General features: G+C 42.7%; 1 protein-coding gene across 2 annotated transcripts in view; it reads right to left on the reverse strand.

Moving 5' to 3' along the window:
- The window catches only part of ENTPD7 (ectonucleoside triphosphate diphosphohydrolase 7), a 62,993-nt gene extending 41,263 nt beyond the window's left edge, over positions 1 to 21,730 (reverse strand). The window contains exons 1-2 of one of the 2 annotated variants that reach the window (XM_081247690.1): positions 21,609 to 21,730; positions 255 to 752 (exon numbers count right to left, since the gene is read on the reverse strand). The gene's annotated coding sequence lies outside the window, so the exon portion shown is untranslated. Of the gene's footprint in view, positions 1 to 254; positions 753 to 19,639; positions 20,156 to 21,608 lie in introns of those variants that run through there. The other variant, XM_081247689.1, reaches the window with a different exon arrangement.

Below are 21,730 nucleotides of genomic sequence, written 5' to 3' on the forward strand. Positions count from 1 at the left end.
ACCCACGAGACTAGACCCCATACCCCACCACGAGAAGCTCATGGCGTCCACCCACTCTCGGGCTCCCACTCCAGATCCGTATGCTCTTGTTCCTGGGGCTCAGTGGACCCTACCCGGGCTCCCTGGGAGCGGGGTATTCTAGAGGGCCAGCGACATCCTCGAGGAACCCGCGGTTCGCAGGTGGCGGGGATGAGGGTTCCCTCTTCCCCTCGCCGCCCCTCCCGGCCCCGCAGCCCTCCCGAGCTCACACTCACGGGTCGAGCGGCCCGCCAGCTCCCTCAGCTCCGCTCTGCTAGGTCCGGAGGTGCTCCCAGCGGCCTCTACCCGAGCCGGAAGGAGGCCTGGGCCGCCGGCGGCGCCACGTCCCCAAGGAAACGGCAGGGAGCCAATGACTGACAGGGGACCCGCGAAGACGGGCCCGCCTTCCACCCAGCAGGGGCCGCGAGCGAACCAGCTCCGTCGGTGCACGTCGGTCCGCCAGGGTGGCCAGTCCCCTAGAGCGCTAGGCCTTAATGCCCGCCCCGGGATTTCGAGCGCGTCCAATCCGGAAGAGCGTCGTGCGGGGCTCCGCCTGGAGGGGCCGGCTGTGGCTCACAGGTGAGCAGTACCGAGCGGCGCCCAGGTGCATTGCGGCTGCTACCCTCTCGGTGGCGCGAGTTCTCTGCTGGCTGTTTTCTCTGCGGCCGTTTTCAGGACGGAGCGGCTCGGGTGCGTGGGTCTCGGGGTGTTCGCGACACAAGTGCATCCCTTGCCTAAAGCCAGTCGGAGGTTTTGTGTCCACAAATCCTGCCCTGCAGAATGGCAGTTCTCCCACCACAAACCTTCCCTACAGCCTCCCAAACCAGATGCCCCGGATCCACTGTGTTGTCCCATGAGAAAAAAACACAAGTTGGGGGGTGATGACGACTACACCGCAGCGCTTATATCCATTCATTCAACATTCATTTAATGTGTACTGTGAACCAAACATTAAGAGCGGCTGTGTCCCTGCCCTCCTGGACCTTAACAGTGATACACAAAAGGTAATGTTTCCTGAATGTTGTTTTTGTACCTTGCTTACACCAGCCCCTTCTCTCATGTCCAGGCGGGAGCCGCTTGGACAGGATGAAGTCCAAGTCCTTACAAACTTGGCACACACATGGCCGTCCACGACCTGCCCATGCAGCATCTGCTGCTGCCCCGCACCTCCCTTATCATGCTCCAGCAACGCACCTCTGTGGTTTCTGCCCTCTTGGGCTTTGCTCACTCTGCCTCCTCCACCCCTCCCCTCCACCTGCCTTGAGTATCCTTCCCTGTCTCTTTACCGGGTCAACTCGTCCTCATCCCTTACCACTCGATTTAAGGGTCACTTCCCCTAAAAGCCTTACTTGATCTACACCTCCTTTATAGATGCCTGTTGTTTCACTTACCACATTGACTTACAATTATATTTATGTATCTGTCTATCCCGGTAGACAGAATATCCTTGAGGGCAAGGACTATCTGCTTGCATAGCAATGTTGGGCACTGCCTGGCACATAAAATACAACTAATATATGATAAATATGTGAATGAATGACTGTGGAAATAAATGAAGACCACCCAAATGAGAACAAAGAGGCTATTTATTCTATGCCTGCTATAACAAGGCAGTCAACCACCATCACTTGGCATCTGGCAGAGAATCAAAGGCTGTCTAGGGAGTGGGGAAGTTTAAGGTGGAAAAACAAAAAGGGAAGATTTCATGTATGTATGCACCGAGTATTGGCATGGGGAAGCTGGAGGCAGGCTAACTAGAAGCAAGGCATCTTATGTGATTGTTTTGGGGGAGCATATTTGACCTTCTCCAGTTGGTCCTGAGTTGGAAGGGCAGGGGCAAAAATTAGGGAAGCTGACAGTCATTGACCAGTCATGAGAGTTCTGGGCTGATTGCTGCAGAGGCTGTGGGTCAGAGTTTTAATTGTCGTATATGGTCTGGCCATTATCCAGTTTGCGTATTCAGTCTCTCATGACTGCTTCTTTTTTCCTCCATTACCCTCCCAACCTTGTTGGGTTTCCTAGGTTGCTTTTCTCCTTCAATTCTCAATTTTCTTTTTGTCCCTCAGTCCCTACTCTGCTTCAAGTGTTATATTTTATCCAGGCCCCAGAAACCACATCGAGTATAATAGTTGCATAAAGTTAGGATTAATCACAAAAAATTACAAAATACCAGGTGTTTTTATTCTAGAGCCCAGTTCAGTGCCTGGAACAAGGTAGACGTGGGAAAAGCTCAACAAATGTTTTGGTTTTGTTTTTTGTTTTTTTAATTCTTGAAGTTGCCTGCCAACTGTGCAGTTCTAAGTCTATGTATATTTCAAACTCCAGTGTTCCACTAAATGAGTGTTTTTGAGTGGAAATAAAATTCCTATTTATGTTTTAAATAGTACTTGATTCATATGGTTTATGAACTATATTAACTTAGAACTTGAAGGTGCATTGAAACATCTAATTTATATTTTGTAACTACTGTTATAAAACAGAAAAGAAACCTACATTTTAATCCCAACACTTTCTCATTATACCTTCTTTGTCCATCTGGTTTGCACAATAATTCCTTCAATCAGTCCATATGCCCTCAGGCATGGTAAAGCCTGCAGTGCTTATCTGATTAACAGCCTACAGGGCTAAATTCTGAGGTTTCCAGTTAGGAGGCCAAAAAAAAAATGGGTTGAGATCATTTCTCCATCTCATTTGCTGTAATTCAACATGTTGAAACAAATTACAGAAATCCATATTTCAAAACAGGTTTTTAACTGCTTTTTAAAGGCTTGTCTACAATTACATTTGCAATTTTCTCAAGGCGTCCTTGACTCTACCCACCCTGAGCAAAATCAGTCAAACCAGTCCCACACTAGGTGTCAGCTGTCTGCATCGCTTTATGTCTCCTCATCAATTCTCCTTCATTCCACACTCCATCCTGCCCTAACCTCTAATGGAATTTAATGTGGTCTTTGCTCTCCCCTCCAAGTTTACTGATCTCTCTTCATGTGTCCTGTAGGTACCTCATTGTCGAAGACCAAATTCACTGTCTCTCCATTCTCACCTTATCCACCCAAACCTCCTCCATGCGTATTCCCAACTTTGACAAAATACCCTGTGATTCACCCAAGCAGGTATCTACAAGTCATTCTTTTTTTTAAAAAAATTTTTAATAGATCTTTACTGGAGTATAATTGCTTCACAATGCTGTGGTAGTTTCTGTTGTACAGCAAAGTAAATCAGCCATATGCATACATATATCCCCATATCCCCTCCTTCTTGAGCCTCCCTCCCACCCTCCCTATCCCACCCCTCTAGGTCATTGCAAAGCACCGAGCTGATCTCCCTGTGCTATGCTGTGCTTCCCACTAGCTACTTTACATTTGGGTGTATGTATGTCAATGCTACTCTCACTTCGCCCCAGCTCCCCCCTCCCCCTCACCGTGTCCTCAAGTCCATTCTCTATGTCTACATCTTTATTCCTGCCCTGGCACTAGGTTCATCAGTACCATTTTTTATTTTTTAGATTCCATAAATATGCGTTAGCATACGGTATTTGTTTTGCTTTCTGACTTCACTCTGTATGACAGACTCTAGGTCCATCCACCTCACGACAAATAACTCAATTTCATTTCTTTTTATGGCTGAGTAATATTCCATTGTATATACATGCCACATCTTCTTTATCCATTCATCTGTTGATGGACATTTAGGTTGGTTCCATGTCCTGGCTATTGTAAACAGTGCTGCAATGGACATTGTGGTACATGACTCTTTTTGAATTATGGTTTTCTCAGGGTATATGCCCAGTAATGGGATTGCTGGGTCGTGGTACATGACTCTTTTTGAATTATGGTTTTCTCAGGGTATATGCCCAGTAGTGGGATTGCTGGGTCATATGGTAGTTCTATTTTTAGTTTTTTAAGGAACCTCCATACTGTTCTCCATAGTGGCTGTATCAATTTACATTCCCACCAACGGTGCAGGAGGGTTCCCTTTTCACCACACCCTTTCCAACATTGTTTCTAGATTTTTTGATAATGGCCATTCTGACCGCTGTGAGGTGATACCTCACTGTAGTTTTTTTTAAATTATTATTATTATTATTATTATTTTGCGGTACGCAGGCCTCTCACTGCCGTGGCTTCTCCCATCGCGGAGCACAGGCTCCGGACGCGCAGGCCCAGCGGCCACGGCTCACGGGCCCAGCCGCTCCACGGCATGTGGGATCCTCCCAGACCGGGGCACGAACCCGTGTCCCCTGCATCGGCAGGCGGACTCTCAACCACTGCGCCACCAGGGAAGCCCGTCATTGTAGTTTTGATTCTAATACTGAGGTTGAGCATCTTTTCATGTGCCTCTTGGCCATCTGTATGTCTTCTTTGCTGAAATGTCTATTGAGGTCTTCTACCCATTTTTTAACTGGATTGTTTGTTTTTTTTGATATTGAGCTCCATGAGCTGTTTGTATATTTTGGAGATTAATCCTTTGTCCGTTGTTTCATTTGCAAATATTTTCTCCCATTCTGAGGGTTGTCTTTTCATCTTGTTTATGGTTTCCTTTGCTGTGCAAAAGCTTTTAAGTTTAATTAGGTCCCATTTGTTTACTTTTGTTTTTATTTGCATTACTCTAGGAGGTGGGTCAAAAAAGATCTTGCTGTGGTTTATGTCAAAGAGTGTTTTTCCTATGTTTTCCTCTAAGAGTTTTATAGTGTCTGGTCTTACATTTAGGTCCTTAATCCATTTGGTTTATATTTGTTTATTTTTGTGTATGGTGTTAGGGAGTGTTCTAATTTCATTCTTTGACATGTAGCTGTCCAGTTTACATGCAAGTCATTCTTGAATCTATCCCTTCTACTTCCTTTTCCCATTCCAGTTAGTCACTAGGTGTTCTTAATTCAAATGCCTAAAATCCTCTCTAATATCTTCTGATGAAATCTTCTAACTGGTGGCCCTACCTCAAGACCCATGCCCCTCTTGAGTACCCCTCTATTCTGACATAGTGAAATATAATCATGCTATTTCCTGTTTTAAAATCCTTCTGTGGTTTCCCATCCCAATGGGATATAGTTCAAATTCCTTGGCATGGTGTGGCAGGTTCTGCTGACTGCCTAGCCAAAACACCAACGATCTCTCTTCCACCTTGTTAACAGAATCCCAGTTTTATTCTAGTAAACACACTGCTATGCTTGGCCATGTGCTTCAAGAGTGCTAGCTCCCACCTCAGCCCTAGGGAGTAAACTGTGACTGGTCTATATCAATCATGGTGGCCTATTCCCTTACCAAATACTGAGCCTGGGCATATGATGCAATTCTAGCCAATGATACTAAAGGGAGCTGTTGGGAGGAATGGGAGGAGGAGGGAAGACATTTCTGGGAAAGGCTTTCTCTATCTTAAAAGGAGTATGTCAATCAAAAGTTTACATAATGAGGGCTTCCCTGGTGGCGCAGTGGTTGAGAGTCCGCCTGCCGATGCAGGGGACACGGGTTTGTGCCCCGGTCCAGGAGGATCCCACATGCCGCGGAGCGGCTGGGCCCGTGGGCCATGGCCGCTGGGCCTGCGCGTCCGGAGCCTGTCCTCCGCAGCGGGAGAGGCCACAGCAGTGAGAGGCCCGCGTACCGCAAAAAAAAAAAAAAAGTTTACATAATGAGAGAGAAGAAAAGGCCCCATTTCTACCTCCAGAAGTAATCCTAAGAGTACCTAGAGCTGCTTTAGTCATCTTACAACCACGGGGGTAGGGTTGGGGTGGGGGATAGGGGACAAGCCTGGGAATAACAGAATCGAAATATGGAAAAAACCTGGGTCCTTGATAACATCGTTAAGCTGTGAAGGTAACCAACATGGGAGCAGCCCTACTTACGGACTTATTATTTGAGATACTAAATTCATTATTGTTCTTATTTTTAAGTCAGTTGAATCAGGGGATTCTGTTAGCTTTGGTCTCCTAACTGATATATGTGGCTTACAATGCCTGATATGATCTAGCCCCCAACATCAACCAAGCTCCTCAACAGGTATTCTCACGCAGAACCCTGACATATTTACAGGTCTCAGAATTATGCCTTTTCTTACCTCTGAGCCCTTGTACTTGTTATTACTTCTGCATAAATGACTTTCTTTCACTTTACCAAATGAACTCCTACTTATCCTTCAAAACTCAGCTCAAATGTCACCTTCTCTCTATGAGCTCCCTCAGTCAGCTTAGGTGCTTCCTCTCTGCTCTTGTAGCACTTGGCTCATGCATACTTCTATTAGGGCAAGAATACTTGTTTTAAAATCTGGCAACTGTTTGAGTGGACCTGGTACCAGCTGGCCAGGTAGGAAGACAGAATATCTAGGTTTTGGACCATAATGGGTATGTTTGGTCAGGGAGAGTGGGATCCCCTGGGCTTAGTCTAGATGGGAGAGGTTTAGACCAAGAAGACTTCAATTACTCTCCAAATAAAATACAGGAATTTTGAGCATTCCCTCTAGAAACTAGGTTCAGGGAGCTCTGGTAAAGGAAAAAACAAATGAGATAAAAGAAAGATGAGGGACCTCTGCAAGAGGGTGGCAGTTGGGACTGGAGAGAAGAGCACATGAGAGAGTCCCTGTATTCTTTGTCTATAGTTGCATTACAAATTATTATCTCTCCCAGTTTTCGTGGGTCAGGAATTTAGGAGCAGCTTGGCTCAGGGTCTCTCATGAGGTTGCAATCAAGATGTCAGCTGGGGGACTTCCCTGGTGGCACAGTCGTTGAGAATCCGCCTACCAATGCAGGGGACAGGGGTTTGATCCCTGGTCCAGGAAGATCCCACATGCCTCAGGGCAGCTAAGCCTGTGTGCCACACGACTGAGCCTGCGCTCTATAGCTCGTGCTCCGCAACAAGAGAAGCCACTGCAATGAGAAGCCCACGCGCCACAACGAAGCGTAGCCCCTGCTTGCCGCAACTAGAGAAAGCCCATGTGCAGAACGAAGACCCAACGCAGCCAAAAAAATAATAATAATAAATTTTTAAAAATAAAAATAAATATTAAAAAAAGTATGTCAGCTGGGGGGACTTTCCTGATGGCACAGTGGATAAGACTCCATGCTCCCAATGCAGGAGGCCTGGGTTGGTTCCCTGGTCAGGGAACTAGATCCCACATGCATGCTGCAACTGAGAGTTCACATGCCTCAACTAAGACCTGGTGCAACCAAATAAATAAATATTAAAAAAAAAAAGAAAGATGTCAGCTGGGGTTCTAGTCATCTAACATCTTAACTGGCACTAAAGTATGCGCTGCTAAGTGATGGCTGGCAAGTTGATGCTGTCTATTGGTGGGAGGCGTCTGTGCCTTCTCACGTGGGACTTTTCCAGGGATCCTTGTGTGTCTTCATGACGTGGAAGCTGGCTTCTCCCAGAGTGATCTGAGAGAGAGGGAGAGTGTGAGTGCCAGGTAGAAGCTTTATTCTTTTTTTTTTTTTTTTTGCGGTACGAGGGCCTCTCACTGTTGTGGCCTTTCCCGTTGCGGAGCACAGGCTCCGGACGCGCAGGCTCAGCGGCCATGGCTCACGGGCCCAGCCGCTCCGCGGCATGTGGGATCTTCCCAGACCGGGGCACGAACCCGTGTCCCCTGCATCGGCAGGCGGACTCTCAACCACTGCACCACCAGGGAAGCCTAGAAGCTTTATTCTTTTGATGACCTAGCCTCAGAAGCCATGTCTTCACTTATGCCACATATTACTTGTTAAAAGCGAGTCACTAACTCTCATTCCACATTCAAGGGTAGGGCAATTAGGCTCCACTTTTTGAAGAGAGAAGTATCAAACAATTTGCAGAGATATTTTAAAATCACTAGTCCCCAAGACACGGTGGTCAGGGAAATTTCAGGTAAGAGCATTGACATCTAGGGTTCAATTTTGAATTCTGAGCTATGTTATAATCCTCTCCATGACCTTAAACCTTCAGTAAAAGTCTGATAACACTACTGCCATGTGTCGGAGTATCTTGAGAAATGATGGCATAGCAGTGAAAAAAAGATGACAGCAACTGTAGGAAGTGAATTAACAAGTAGGATGATTGAAAATTTGACAGACGCAGGAAATCAATCCCATAGGTCATTCAGAGAAATGAAAGGCCACTCTTCAGAGATTCCAGCTGGGGAGGTGGGGTGCAGTATGGCAAAGTTTAAAATTCCCATAGTACTTGGGACGAAAGCATGGGGAGGATAGTGATCCCCTTCTCTTGGCATCCATTCCGACTTTGAGTGTGGGCACCTTCCCCAGGCATAGGCCGTTTGTATTTGAGGATTCTGACTTCACCCTGGCTCTAAGAGTGGGACATGAAAGCCAGGTCTAAGGTATTGGGCAAAATCCTATCCCTAGGCCACAGCTGTGTTTTCAGGAGTGGGCATATAGTCCAATTCCAGATAAAGAGACATATTTGCTGGGGCAAATAAAAAGTTTATTCGCTTTTCTTACGGAGTGTAGTGAGGGAGCCTCTCTCTCTCTCTCTTTCCCCTCCTTCCTAAATTCTTGATGACATGGTTAAGTTACTGAGTCAAATGAAACCTGCATTCCATTGTACCTCTGGATAGCCAATTATTTGAGTGAATAAATATCCTTTATTGTTTAAGTCAGTATGAAGTGGGTACTATTCTTTCAATTTTTTGTATGTTTGACAATTCTCACAATTAAAATATAGGGAGGCCTCCCTGGTGGCGCAGTGGTTGAGAGTCCGCCTGCCGATGCAGGGGACACGGGTTCGTGCCCCGGTCCGGGAAGATCCCACATGCCGCGGAGCGGCTGGGCCCGTGAGCCATGGCTGCTGAGCCTGCGCGTCCGGAGCCTGTGCTCCGCAACAGGAGAGGCCACAACAGTGAGAGGCACCCCCGTGTACTGAAAAAAAAAAAAAAAAAAAAAAAATATATATATATATATAGGGAAAAAACTACATTAGATACCATTTTTTCAGCTACCAATCTGGCAAAGATTAAAATGTTTGATGACACACTATGGTAGTAAAGGAGTAAGAAACACTCCATTCTTCCAGATGCTCAGGCCCAAAATCTTGGAGTTGCCCTAACTCTTCTCTTGCTCCCATACCCACTCCCCACCCTCCATCCAGACCATGAGCAAAGCCCATTAGTGCTACCTTACGAATGCATCCAAAAGCCAGCCATTTCTCACTAACCTCATTGCTACCACACTGGTCTAAACTACTACCTTTTTTTAAAAATTTTTATTGGAGCATAATTGCTTTACACTGTTGTGTTAGTTTCTGCTGTGTAACAAAGTGAATCAGCTTTATGTATACATATATCCCCATATCCCCTCTCGCTTGCATCTCCCTCCCACCCTCCCTATCCCACCTCTCTAGGTGGTCACAAAGCACCAAGCTGATCTCCCTGTGCTATGCGGCTCCTTCCCACTAGCTATCTATTTTACATCTGGTAGTGTATATATGTCCATGCCACTCTCTCACTTCATCCCAGCTTACCCTTCCCCCTCCCCATGTCCTCAAGTCCATTCTCTACGCCTGCTTCTTTATTCCTGTCCTGCCCCTATGTTCATCAGTACCATTTTTTTTTAGATTCCGTAAATATGTGTTAGCATACAGTATTTGTTTTGCTTTCTGACTTACTTCACTCTGTATGACAGACTCTAGGTCCAACCACCTCACTACAAATAACTCAATTTCATCTCGTTTTATGGCTGAATAATATTCCATTGTATATATGTGCCACATCTTCTTTTTCCATTCCTCTGTTGATGGACACTTAGGTTCGTTCCATGTCCTGGCTATTGTAAATAGTGCTGCAATGAACATTGTGGTACACGTCTCTTTTTGAATTATGGTTTTCTCAGGGTATATGCCCAGTAGTGGGATTGCTGGGTCATATGGTAGTTCTATTTTTAGTTTTTTAAGGAACCTCCATACTGTTCTCCATAGTGGCTGTATCAATTTACATTCCCACCAACGGTGCAGGAGGGTTCCCTTTTCTCCACACCCTCTCCAGCATTTATTGTTTGTAGATTTTTTGACGATGGCCACTCTGACATGTGTTAGGTGACACCTCATTGTAGTTTTGATTTGCATTTCTCTAATGATTAGTGATGTTGAGCATCCTTTCATGTGTTTGTTGGCAATCTGTATATCTTCTTTGGAGAAATGTCTATACCATTTCTTACTGAATTATTGCAGTAGCCTTCTTCCTGGTCTTTCTGTCTCTACCCTTGCCCCTTATAGTCTATTCTGAACACTGCAATCAGTGGGATCCTTTCAAGTATAAGCCAGATCTTGTCACTCCTCCAAACTCTCTAGTAGCTTCTCATCTCAGAGGAAAAGCCCTAGTCCTTACAATAGCCTACAATTCACATACCTCTTACCTCTCTAACTTCACTTCTCACTGTTATTCCCTTCACTCACTTTACTTCAGCCACAGGGGCCTCCTTACAGTTTCTACCTTATGACAGGCCCTGTCTTGATTTAAGTTTTTTGTAATTAGTGTTCCCTTTGCCAGAGTTTTTATGCATCTGTTCTCCCTACCCAGTGCTTTACCCAGACCCTTACCTCCTTCAGTCTTTATTAAAATATCAACTTCTCAGTGAGACTCACTTAACCATCCTAATTATAACTGTCTTTCCCACCCACACTTCCTATATCACCATTTTACATACAATATGTTTTATTGTCTATCTTCCTCCAACTAGAATATAAACTCCATCAGAGCAGGAGTTTGGCTCAAAAATGAATAAAGAGGGCTTCCCTGGTGGCACAGTGGTTGAGAGTCCTCCTGCCGATGCAGGGGACACGGGTTCGTGCCCCGGTCCGGGAAGATCCCACACTGCTGCAGAGCGGCTGGGCCCGTGAGCCATGGCCGCTGAGCCTGCGTGTCCGGAGCCTGTGCTCCGCAACGGGAGAGGCCACAGCAGTGAGAGGCCCGCGTACCGCAAAAAAGAAAAGAGAAGAAAAGAAAAGAAAAGAATAAAGAAGCTCTTTATGTACAGATATGAGAAGATCTCTAAGAAATATTGTGAAATAAAAAAACTGACAGCTAACAAAAACCCTCATATCACATATGAAAATTAACTTGAAATAGATCATAGTCCTAAAGGTAAGTGGTGAAACTATAAAACTTGTAAAAGAAAAAACTAGATGAAAATCTTAGTGACCTTGAGCTTAGCAAAGATTTCTTAGATTCAGCAGCAAAAGCATGATCTACAAAAGAAAAACTTAATTGGTACTCATTAAAACTAAGAACTGTTCTTCAAGAGACACTGAAAAAAATGAAAAGATGGGCTACACGCTGGCAGAGAAAATATTTGCAAGTAATCTATCTGTTAAAGGACTTGTATCCAGAATATAAAAACAATCCTCAAAACTAAATAATAAGAAAACAACAACAAAAAAAACATTTATAAATGGACAAAAGATTTACACACCTCATCAAAAAAGATATACAGATGGCAAATAAGCAAATGAGGTGTTCAACATCATTAGTCACTAGGGAAATGCAAATTAAAACTACAATGAGATGCTACTATATACCCACTAGTACGGCTATAAGCAAAAAGGCAGAAAATAATTTGCCAAGAATGTGGTACCATGTGCTGCTATGTCATAAGGACCCTTAAGCAGCTCTCTGGAGAAACCCACAAGGAGAACATCTGAGGCCTCCTGTCAACAGCCAGCAACAACTTGACAGCTGTGTAAGCGAGCCATTGTGGAAGTGGATCCTCCAACTCCAGTCAAGCCTTCAGATAGCTGCAGCCCCAGCCAACATCTTGACTGCAACTTCATGAGATAACCTACACCATAACCACTCATCTAAGCCACTAACAAATTCCTCACCTGCAGAAACTGGTAGTGAATGTTTATTGCTGTTTTAAGCCACTGTGTTTTATAGTAATTTGTTCACTGAGCAGTAGATAACTAATATACAACCAAAGAGGATTAAAAGAAATAATATATACCTTGTCTGGCACACAGTAAGCCCTTCATAAAAGTTAGCTGTTATAACTGTTGTTGTGTAAATGCATGCATGTCCTTTTCACCAACAGTTGCAATCTTCTTGAAAAGGACTGCAGCTCATTCCCGTTTTTGCACTCTCTGCCTCTGCTCAGCCCTCTCAGCCCTTTAGCATAGTGCTGGGCACACATACAACAGAAGCCCAGTAAGTAACTCTCAAAGAGGGAATTAAATCTGAAGGTGAAACAATTTCCCTTTGTCACCGTGAGGATAACTTTCCACTTCCTAAAATATTTGACTACCTTTTGGTGCAGTTAATGTAAATGCTTGGACTTTTATATGCTAGTTTGTAATGACTAAGCTGTAAAGGCCAAGGGGTGGAGAGGGAAGACTTGGTTGACTAAAAGGAGGCAATGAAGAAATGCACATTGGTTAAGGCAGAGGACCAGGTAAGACGGTCAGGGATGTACCTGTAATAAAAAGAGTAAAAATGGGAATTGGACCTGGAGAACAGCCAGGAAAATTACACATATAATTCAGTGCTTCAAGGTTCATGGTTTTGAGGCCCACATCTGCTGTTTTTTGCTAATGATGATGTTTTTATTGTTGATAATGTTTGCTGCCTCCATAACTCTGGCTAGTTGCTTTGAGAAGATATCCCGTATTTATAAAGGATTCAATACCACAGAGCATTAAAAATACATGACATCTACTTAAATAACCCGTGTCATTCCCTGCTAATAGCTTATCTTCTTTGTATGTCAAAGACAACAGACCATTACAGTCTTTGATAATATTCAAGGAAAGTTTTGCAATTTTACTAAAGAAATTAAAAATATTTAAATCTACTCTTTATGATACAAAGCTCATACAATAATTGAAGTCATACACGACATGGACCTGAAGTCAGGATATTATTGTCAGGCTTATTTGTGAAATATCCCCAATTTGGTGTGCTAGTCTAGAAACAAGTTGATTGTGCAAAGAAGCAAAGGACAGTAACTAGTCATGGGCATCTTGGTTTCTTGATTGGCAGTTAGGTAACATGATGCCATCAATTTCTGCAGTGGGTGGGTGGACAGTCATAAAGAAAAATAGGTAACAATAAGTATAATAATAGTAATAATAATCAACATTTGTTGGCTTCTAACTAACCTATAGTATAGTAAGAATTTAACCTTCTTTTTCTGATTGAATCCTGAAACAATCCAATGAAGTACGTATTATTACGATTACGATTTTACAGATTAGGCAACTGAAGTTTGGATTAAGTCATGGAACTTCAGCTACCCTATGCTTCCCTCCTTGATCTCTGACAGTCATGACCAAGGCAATGTCAGATTGAGTCAGAGATAAGTCTCTTTGTTTCTTCCATTCTTAAATCATTGTAACTAACTCTATTTTGGGGTTTATTACCTTGATCTGGAGAGACAGCACTGTGTGGTTAAGTTTATACTCTGATGTCAGGCAGATAAGTGTTTGAAAGCTGGTTTCACCACTTACTAGCTGCGTGACCTTGAGGAAGTTATTTTCGTTAAAGCTCATTTTCTTATCCATAAAATAACAATAATGACAACACTTCTAGGGTTGCTGCCCTCAATCTTTCTCCACAGCAGCCACAGAGTTGTTTTCAAAATGCAAAATTGACCATGTTATCTAATTTCAACTCAAAATGAGATCCCATTGTTCTTAAGATATATAAATTGATACCCTTAACGTGACTTTCAAAGCCTCTCATGGTCTGGCCCCTAATTCACCTCCCAGGCTGCATCTCAATTTATGCTTCCTCTACCCCAAACACTGGCTTAAGCCTCTCACTAGAGGACTTTTGCAATATGATGGTCTCTTTGTCCAGAAAGTTCTGCTTCCCTTACCCCTTCTGTTGCTCCCCATCTGACTTAGCTTAATGAACTCTTATCTTTCAGATCTTATTTCAAATGCCACTTTCCCTGTGTAACATAACTCCCTAGACTAAGTCAAGTCCCTCTAACATATGCTTTTAGTGCGTCATGTGTTTTTCCCTCATAGCATACATCCCAGTTGTAATGTTACATTTTTGAGTCTCTGGTTAATGCCTGTGCTCTTCGCTAGACGCTAAGCGCCACCAGAAAAGAGACCATGTCTAGTTTTACTCATCTTTGTCTCCCTAGCACCTAGTTCAGGGCCTGGCACATATCATCTGAAAGAACACTTGAATTGGCTAGCATTATTAAGCTTCACTGCCCCTGCTATGACTGTAATTTTAGCCTGTGAAACAAGCACCACCTGGGTGTTTAGAATTAGTATGGTGATAACAAAGCAGTATTTCTCAAAGAGTGAACAACCTGCTTGGAAAATGCAGATTTCCATGCCTCATTCTCAGAAATATGAGTTGATAGGTCTAGGATAGGGTCTAGAAATTTGCATGTCTAACAAGTCCTCAGGGTGACTTGAGAACCACTGGTAAGAAAGGAAGGAAAGAAAGGAAAGGAGAGGAAGAAGCTAATTCATAGTCTCACTACCTTTTAGTAAACTCTGATAAAGTAATGGCAGGACTCTGTTTCCAGTCCTGGTTTCTGAATTCACTGCTGGGCTTGTTGCTTCCGAGGCAGCTTCCCAGAATTAAGGCCATGATTAGGAAAGGGATGAGCTTTGCTAGCATCCTGTTGGGTGGTGTCTCTGGTGACAACTGCAGGACACTGGGGAGGGTTGAGGGGTGAAGGAACTGGAACTTACTGGATGAGTCAGTCACTGCTACTACCTAAGGGGAGAAATAGCAGCTCAGGCCCAAGATCCATGAGTGTCTCACTCATTATTTATTTATTTATTCAAATAAATTCTACCAAATTCTTACAGTGTTTCAGGTACTAAGCTATTCTGAAAATATAATGACACAGGGGAAAAAAAGTAAAAAAGATACTCTTTTCTGATGGGACTTACCATCTACTGGTGATATAGACAGTAATGAAATAATTTTATAAACATATGCAAAATTACAGCTATCTAAGTTCTGTAAGATACAGGACCTGAGACATGATGGGGGAACTGATCAAGTCAGGGAGATCAGGGAAATAATTATTGAACTGGGATATGAAAACAATATAACTATAAATTAGATTTTGATGAATCACTACCTACATAAAAAGTAAAACTTTATTGGACTGTACCTCTTAATAGATGGATGGAGCTTTAAAAACATTTTAAATTATATCATTTAATGTAATTAGATGACTAGATCACTAGATGACTCATTTTTTGGTAAAGTGAAATAGAGATCATCACCAATTCTACTCCTATTTTTTATTATTATAGGTAGGTACCAAAGAACTTTTTATACAAATGAATGAATGGCACTTTGCCAAATCTTTGTCACAATTTTTCCATATCCTTAAGATTTGTTAAAGGATTAGAAACCATCTCATTTGCAAAAGGATGTGTTATTCATTTGAGTAATCACTTAATCTCTGGAAATAAACCCAAAAAGGCTTATCAAGTGACTACTAATTGTTCTTATTTCTCTTTCACTTAAAGGCATTTTGGTTTTGGAGCTGAAAACCCCTTAAAAACGTGTTGCATGATTTTTCTTGTTGATTGTGAATAAAGACCTACTTCAATTATTTAGGTCATGTTAAAGTGCCGTAAGAAGACATTACAGATGGGCAGAAATTGGTATAATAAAAATATTATATACAGGTTTTTAAATCTCATTTCAAGATTTAAACACGTTTAAAATTATACATTTGACAGAATTAAAAGAACATGTCACCATCTGAGATGAAGATATTAATTCTAATTAAATGAAATGGTTTCCAAAAGCTCAGGGCATTATATCTCAGGTTATATTTTGAGAACACTTTTATTTTACCAGGTACATAAGTAGATGCTTTTAAGAGTGCAGTTTTGGACTTCCCTGGTGGCACAGTGGTTAAGAATCTGCCTGCCAATGCAGGGGACATGGGTTAGATCCCTGGTCCGGGAAGATCCCACGTGCCACAACTACTGAGCCCACATGCCTAGAGCCGATGCTCCACAACAAGAGAAGCCACAGCAATGAGAAGCCTGTGCACCACAACGAAGAGTAGCCCCCGCATGCCACAACTAGAGAAAGCCTGCACGCAGCAACAAAGACCCAATGCAGCCAAGAAAAAAAAAGGGTGCAGTTTTATCTAGTTTGTGAAAATAAACAGCAAAAAGAAGAGAAGGTTTTATATGACTAGTAGGTAGAGTTTACAAAATGGTGTAAAAATAATTGTTTAGGGGGATTATTTACATAATTTACAACATGTTTCTGCCAAGGTAATAAGGATATAATAGAAATGCATAAATGAAGGGGAAAAATGAGTGGCAGTGAGAAGATCTGTGCCCAAATAATATGGATTTACCATATCAAATAATACTTTTCTCCTGTGTTTCAACTTGAGTACGAAATGAACTGAAACTTCCTACTAGACAAGAACCAGTGAAACTAAACTAATTTGGGGGGATTTTGCCTATGAGCCAGAGATGACATGATGTTTGTTTCTTAGCCTGATCAAAATTAGTGATTTTCCTTGTTTTGCCTTTTTTTTCTTTTAGAAATAAGATCCTTTAGGAGAAACAAACAAACAAAAAATTTAAAAAGGTGGTGTGATTGCAGTAACTACCACCACCCGAAAAAAAAATGTGCAAAGGGAAACAGTTTATTGCTTAAAGGATGATGCAACTAACTAACTAAAGTTCCAAAAGAAGATGCTCTTTCAGTCTTCTGGCTACCTGGAGGTTTTTACGCACCAGGGCAATGAATTATAACAAGATATAGGACGGGCAAAGGCACACGTGTCTTTCATAAGGTGGGAGGACAGAGTGAGAAACGGGAGGAAGGAAAGGAGAACTGCCTCGTCAGCTTTCTTATGAAGATGAATTTTATGAAAGATAGGGAAAATGAGGAACAGCAAATTGATTCCCTTAAACTGTCCCCCACATACCCGTTGGAAAGTCTTCCTGTACACATTCTCCAGTTTGAAACTGCTAAAATACATAATTCTAGCTTCTTATCCCTTCAGCCCTTACTGATTGCCCCCTCTCTGAATTCCTACAGCTCTTATTGTCTATTCTTGATAATTTAGGAATCAATTTCTCTTTAAGCGACTGTAAAGAAATCAGTCTTATTTTCAAGTGTGGCTGCCAGAATCAACCCCATTCTTTATTATACTCATACCTCATGTCTGGTCATGTACAATGGCAGTTCAGGGAAAGAGGGTAATGTAAGCCAGAATAAGTAGTGGGACCTGTTTTAGACCTTCAAGATGAGATTTTTATAAGAGAGAAATGCATTCTCGGGAAGAACATGTGTTGGTTAGGATATAAATCAGCTGCTGTAATAAAGATTCAGACTAACAGCAACTACCTAAACAAGTTTTCTCATGTACCAGAGCACGCATAGTCCAGAGGTACTACTGTAATCCATAAGGTAGCAGGTTTCCTTTACCTTTTGCTCTGCTACCTGCTAAGGTAGAGGTCTTGTCCTCATGGCCAAAAATGGTTGACATTTTGGGTCTGTATGCTAGATGACAAGAAGGGAGAAAATGAGGAAAATACTCAAAGAGGACATAACCTTTCCTTTTAAAGGCAGAACCCAAATGTTTCATATCAATTACACTCACATCCCACTCACCAGAACTTAGTCACACAGACAATGCTAGCTGTAAGAGAAGCTGGGGAAAGTATAGACTTCTGCTGGGAAGCCATGGGCCCAAGCTAAAACTTGGAATTTCTATTACTAAAGAAAATAACTGAGACAACATTGAGACAACTAGTGGTCTCACAGAATAATGCAGAAAAGAAAATGACAGGAGATAGAAGGGAGAATGGGGAAAACAACTGTCCTAAGAATATAAGAAATTAAGATTCTAATGGGACCTAATGAAACTTCAAAGCTTTTGCACAGCAAAGGAAACCATAAACAAGACCAAAAGACAACCCTCAGAATGGGAGAAAATATTTGCAAATGAAGCAACTGACAAAGGATTAATCTCCAAAATTTATAAGCAGCTCATGCAGCTCAATAGCAAAAGAACAAACAACCCAATCCAAAAATGGGCAGAAGATCTAAATAGACATTTCTCCAAAGAAGATATACAGACTGCCAACAAACACATGAAAGAATGCTCAACATCATTAATCATTAGAGAAATTCAAATCAAAACTACAATGAGACATCATCTCACACCAGTCAGAATGGCCATCATCAAAAAATCTAGAAACAATAAATGCTGGAGAGGGTGTGGAGAAAAGGGAACACTCTTGCACTGCTGGTGGGAATGTGAATTGGTACAGCCACTATGGAGAACAGTATGGAGGCTCCTTAAAAAACTACAAATAGATCTACCATATGACCCAGCAATCCCACTACTGGGCATATACAGTGAGAAAACCATAATTAAAAAAGAGACGTGTACCACAATGTTCATTGCAGCTCTATTTACAATAGCCCGGAGATGGAAACAACCTAAGTGTCCATCATCCGATGAATGATAAAGAAGATGTGGCACATATATACAATGGAATATTACTCAGCCATAAAAAGAAACGAAATTGAGCTATTTGTAATGAGGTGGATAGACCTAGAGTCTGTCATACAGAGTGAAGTAAGTCAGAAAGAGAAAGACAAATACCGTATGCTAACACATATATATGGAATTTAAGAAAAAAAATGTCATGAAGAACCTAGGGGTAAAACAGGAATAAAGACACAGACCCACTTGAGAATGGACTTGAGGATATGGGGAGGGGAAAAGGTAAGCTGTGACAAAGCGAGAGAGAGGCATGGACATATATACACTACCAAACGTAAGGTAGATAGCTAGTGGGAAGCAGCCGCATAGCACAGGGAGATCAGCTCGATGCTTTGACCGACTGGAGGGGTGGGATAGGGAGGGTGGGAGGGAGGGAGACGCAAGAGGGAAGGGATATGGGAACAGATGTACATGTATAACTGATTCACTTTGTTATAAAGCAGAAACTAATACACCATTGTGAAGCAATTATACCAATAAAGTTGTAAAAAAAAAAAAAAAGATTCTACAGTGCCCGACTGAGGAGTTGCAGGCATGGGAAGCTATTCAGGGTTTATAAAGAATATCACCAAGAGGGACTTCCCTGGTGGTCCAGTGGTTAATACTCCATGCTCCCAGTGCAGGGGGCCCGGGTTCGATCCCTGGCCAGGGAACTAGATCCCGCGTGCTGCAACAAAGATCCTGCGTGCCACACTAAGACCCGGCACAGCCAAATAAATAAATATTAAAAAAAAAAAAAAAGAATATCACCAAGAAAGTCGTTTCTTTGCTTGCTAATTTGTTTGTTTTCTAGGAGGGTTTAAGTCCTGGTGAGATGTAGGACAGAGTGTGTGTAGATGTGTTGAGAGGGTATATCAGATAGGATGGGTAAGGTTCTTATTATTTGAAGTGTGGTCCAGGGTCTCATAGCATCAGAATTACCTGGGAGCTTGTCAGAAATGCAGAATCTTAGACCCCCACCGAGACCTACAGAATTATAATGGGGCATTTTTACAAATTCTTTAGGTGATTTAATATCACATTAAAGTCCGAGAAGTGCTGTGCTAGATTATGTTATGGTATGGAATAACCCTAAAATCTGTATCTTAAAACCACAGAGATTTAGTTTTTACTCATGCTGAAAGTCCATCTGGAAGGAAGAGGGTGGCAAATACGTGACTGCTTCATCATCCTCACCTGGGCCCCAGCCTGACGGTGCCTCTACCATCTGAACGTCACCAGTCAGGTGGCACGAGAAGGTAATGTGTGGCTCTCATGCTTTGCTCACACTTCCTTGGTCAGACAAATCTCATGGCCATGCCTATCTTCGAGGAGGTGGGAAGAACAATTCTACCATGTCCCTGGAAGGAGAGGACTCAAAATACTGGTGAAGCCAGGAGATCCCAGAGGTAGGGAGGCCTTTCAAAGGTTATCACAATACAGATGTAAAATTATCAGACACTGGGAAAGTGTAATATCTATAGGAAGGAGAAGAAGAGCATGAACAACAACAACAGAAACATTTCAGGATAATTATTCTGAACAGGTAGTCAAGGAAGACTCCCAGCTTTAGTCTGATTGACTGGGTAGAAAATGAAAAATTGTGGAGGAATTGGTTGCAGTGGGGGGTGGAAAGGCTGAGTTTGGAACGGACATGCTAAATCAGAAATTAAGGTGGATATTCACCCTCCGCCTATCCTTCCAACCCCCCACCGTGCTCCGGCCACACTGTCCTTTCTGTTCCTTCATACACCAACCTTGTTCTCACCTTAGGATTGTTGTACCTACAGTTTCTTCTGGAATGCTCTTCTCTGGGCCTATCATGAGCTCCTGCCTGTCGTTCAGAACTTAACCATAGTGTCACCTCCTCAGAAAGGCCTTTCCTGGTCATACAGGTATAGCCACCCAGTCATACATTATCACACCCCCCACTACAGTTTTCAGCATAGTACCTAGAGCTAACCGATAACCGATATTTTTATTGGTCTATCCCTCTCCCCCCATTAAAAAGTAAGCTCCATGAGGTCATAGACTCTGTCTATCCTGTATCACCAGCTTCAAGTACAGTGCCAAGCAAAGTTGGTACTCAATAAATACTTACTGAATATTCACATGGAAATTTCAGTTAACAGGTATGCAATAGATAGGGCTCCAATGAGGAAAACAGATTTGGAGTAGTGAAGTTCTCTAAAGTATTAAAGATGAACAAGAAGCATTAAACCTTTAGGAATGTTCCCCCGCAGTGGGTAGAGAAGCGTAGGAGACTCAGAAGTCTAAAGGGTAGAATAGAGTGTCTCCTGAAGCGAGGAAAAAGTTTCAGTGAGGGATGGGTCAATGGGGGGCAAGTGTTATCTCTTAGTCAAGAAAAATGGGAATAAGAAAAAGACCATTGGATTTGGAAAGGTCATTTGTGACCAATGAATAAAGGAGTAAAAATGTAGGGCTTAAGGAGAGAAAGGACTTGGCAGGCATAGCTCATTACTGGAGTAGGTTTGGCAGTAAAGGGAATTAGTACTCCAGCAGGATTGAGTGGGTTTCTTTTTGTGAAACCTATGGTTCTTAACTTGAAGTTAATGGATCCCTAGGGGGTCCACGAGTCACTGTCAGGGACACTGCAAATTCAGAAATTATAGGCAAAATTTTGTGTGTGCATGGGGGTAGGAGGTGGGGGGAAGAGGATTTGTAGTTTCATTATTTTCCAAAAGGTCGAGACCCAAACGTTAAATAGCCAGTGCTGAATAGGAAGAGAATAAGTTAAAAAAAAAAAAAGTTTAAAAAAACTCCCCAAAACGGAGACCCATAAAAAGGTTAAGCTTTAGAGAGAAAAAGAAAAACCTCTTTCTTATCTAAGGAAAAGCTAGAAACAGATTTTTAGGAGTTCACAATTACATCATCATCTCAGTAAAAGAGTAAAGACAGATCTGGAAACACTGGGGAGACTTGTGCAAACATGCTCCAGTTAAGGGAGACTGAAGAAGCCGGGAAGACGGAGTGGGGAAAGCCTGTGTTCCTCAACCGAGCCCGCGGCCCTAGCAAAGCACCACCTGTGCAACGTCACCGCCCAGGAGGTGGTGCTCAAGGCTGGGAACTGCTGGTATTGCTCTTTAATCAGTAAGCGCCCCTCTGAGACCCCAGCCGAAGCGTCTGGGATCGAGAGCAGTCTTACCACAAAAAGCATCATCACCGGGCAGGGGAGCTCATCAGTGAGTCAGCTCAGGGACAAGCTGTGCGTCCGACAAGCTTACCCAAATTTGCCGTACTTTCCTGCAGTGTTTGGGAAGCTACCTC

The sequence above is a fragment of the Mesoplodon bidens genome (genome assembly GCF_964165515.1).
Source record: "Mesoplodon bidens genome assembly, chromosome: 1".
NCBI lineage: Eukaryota > Metazoa > Chordata > Mammalia > Artiodactyla > Ziphiidae > Mesoplodon > Mesoplodon bidens.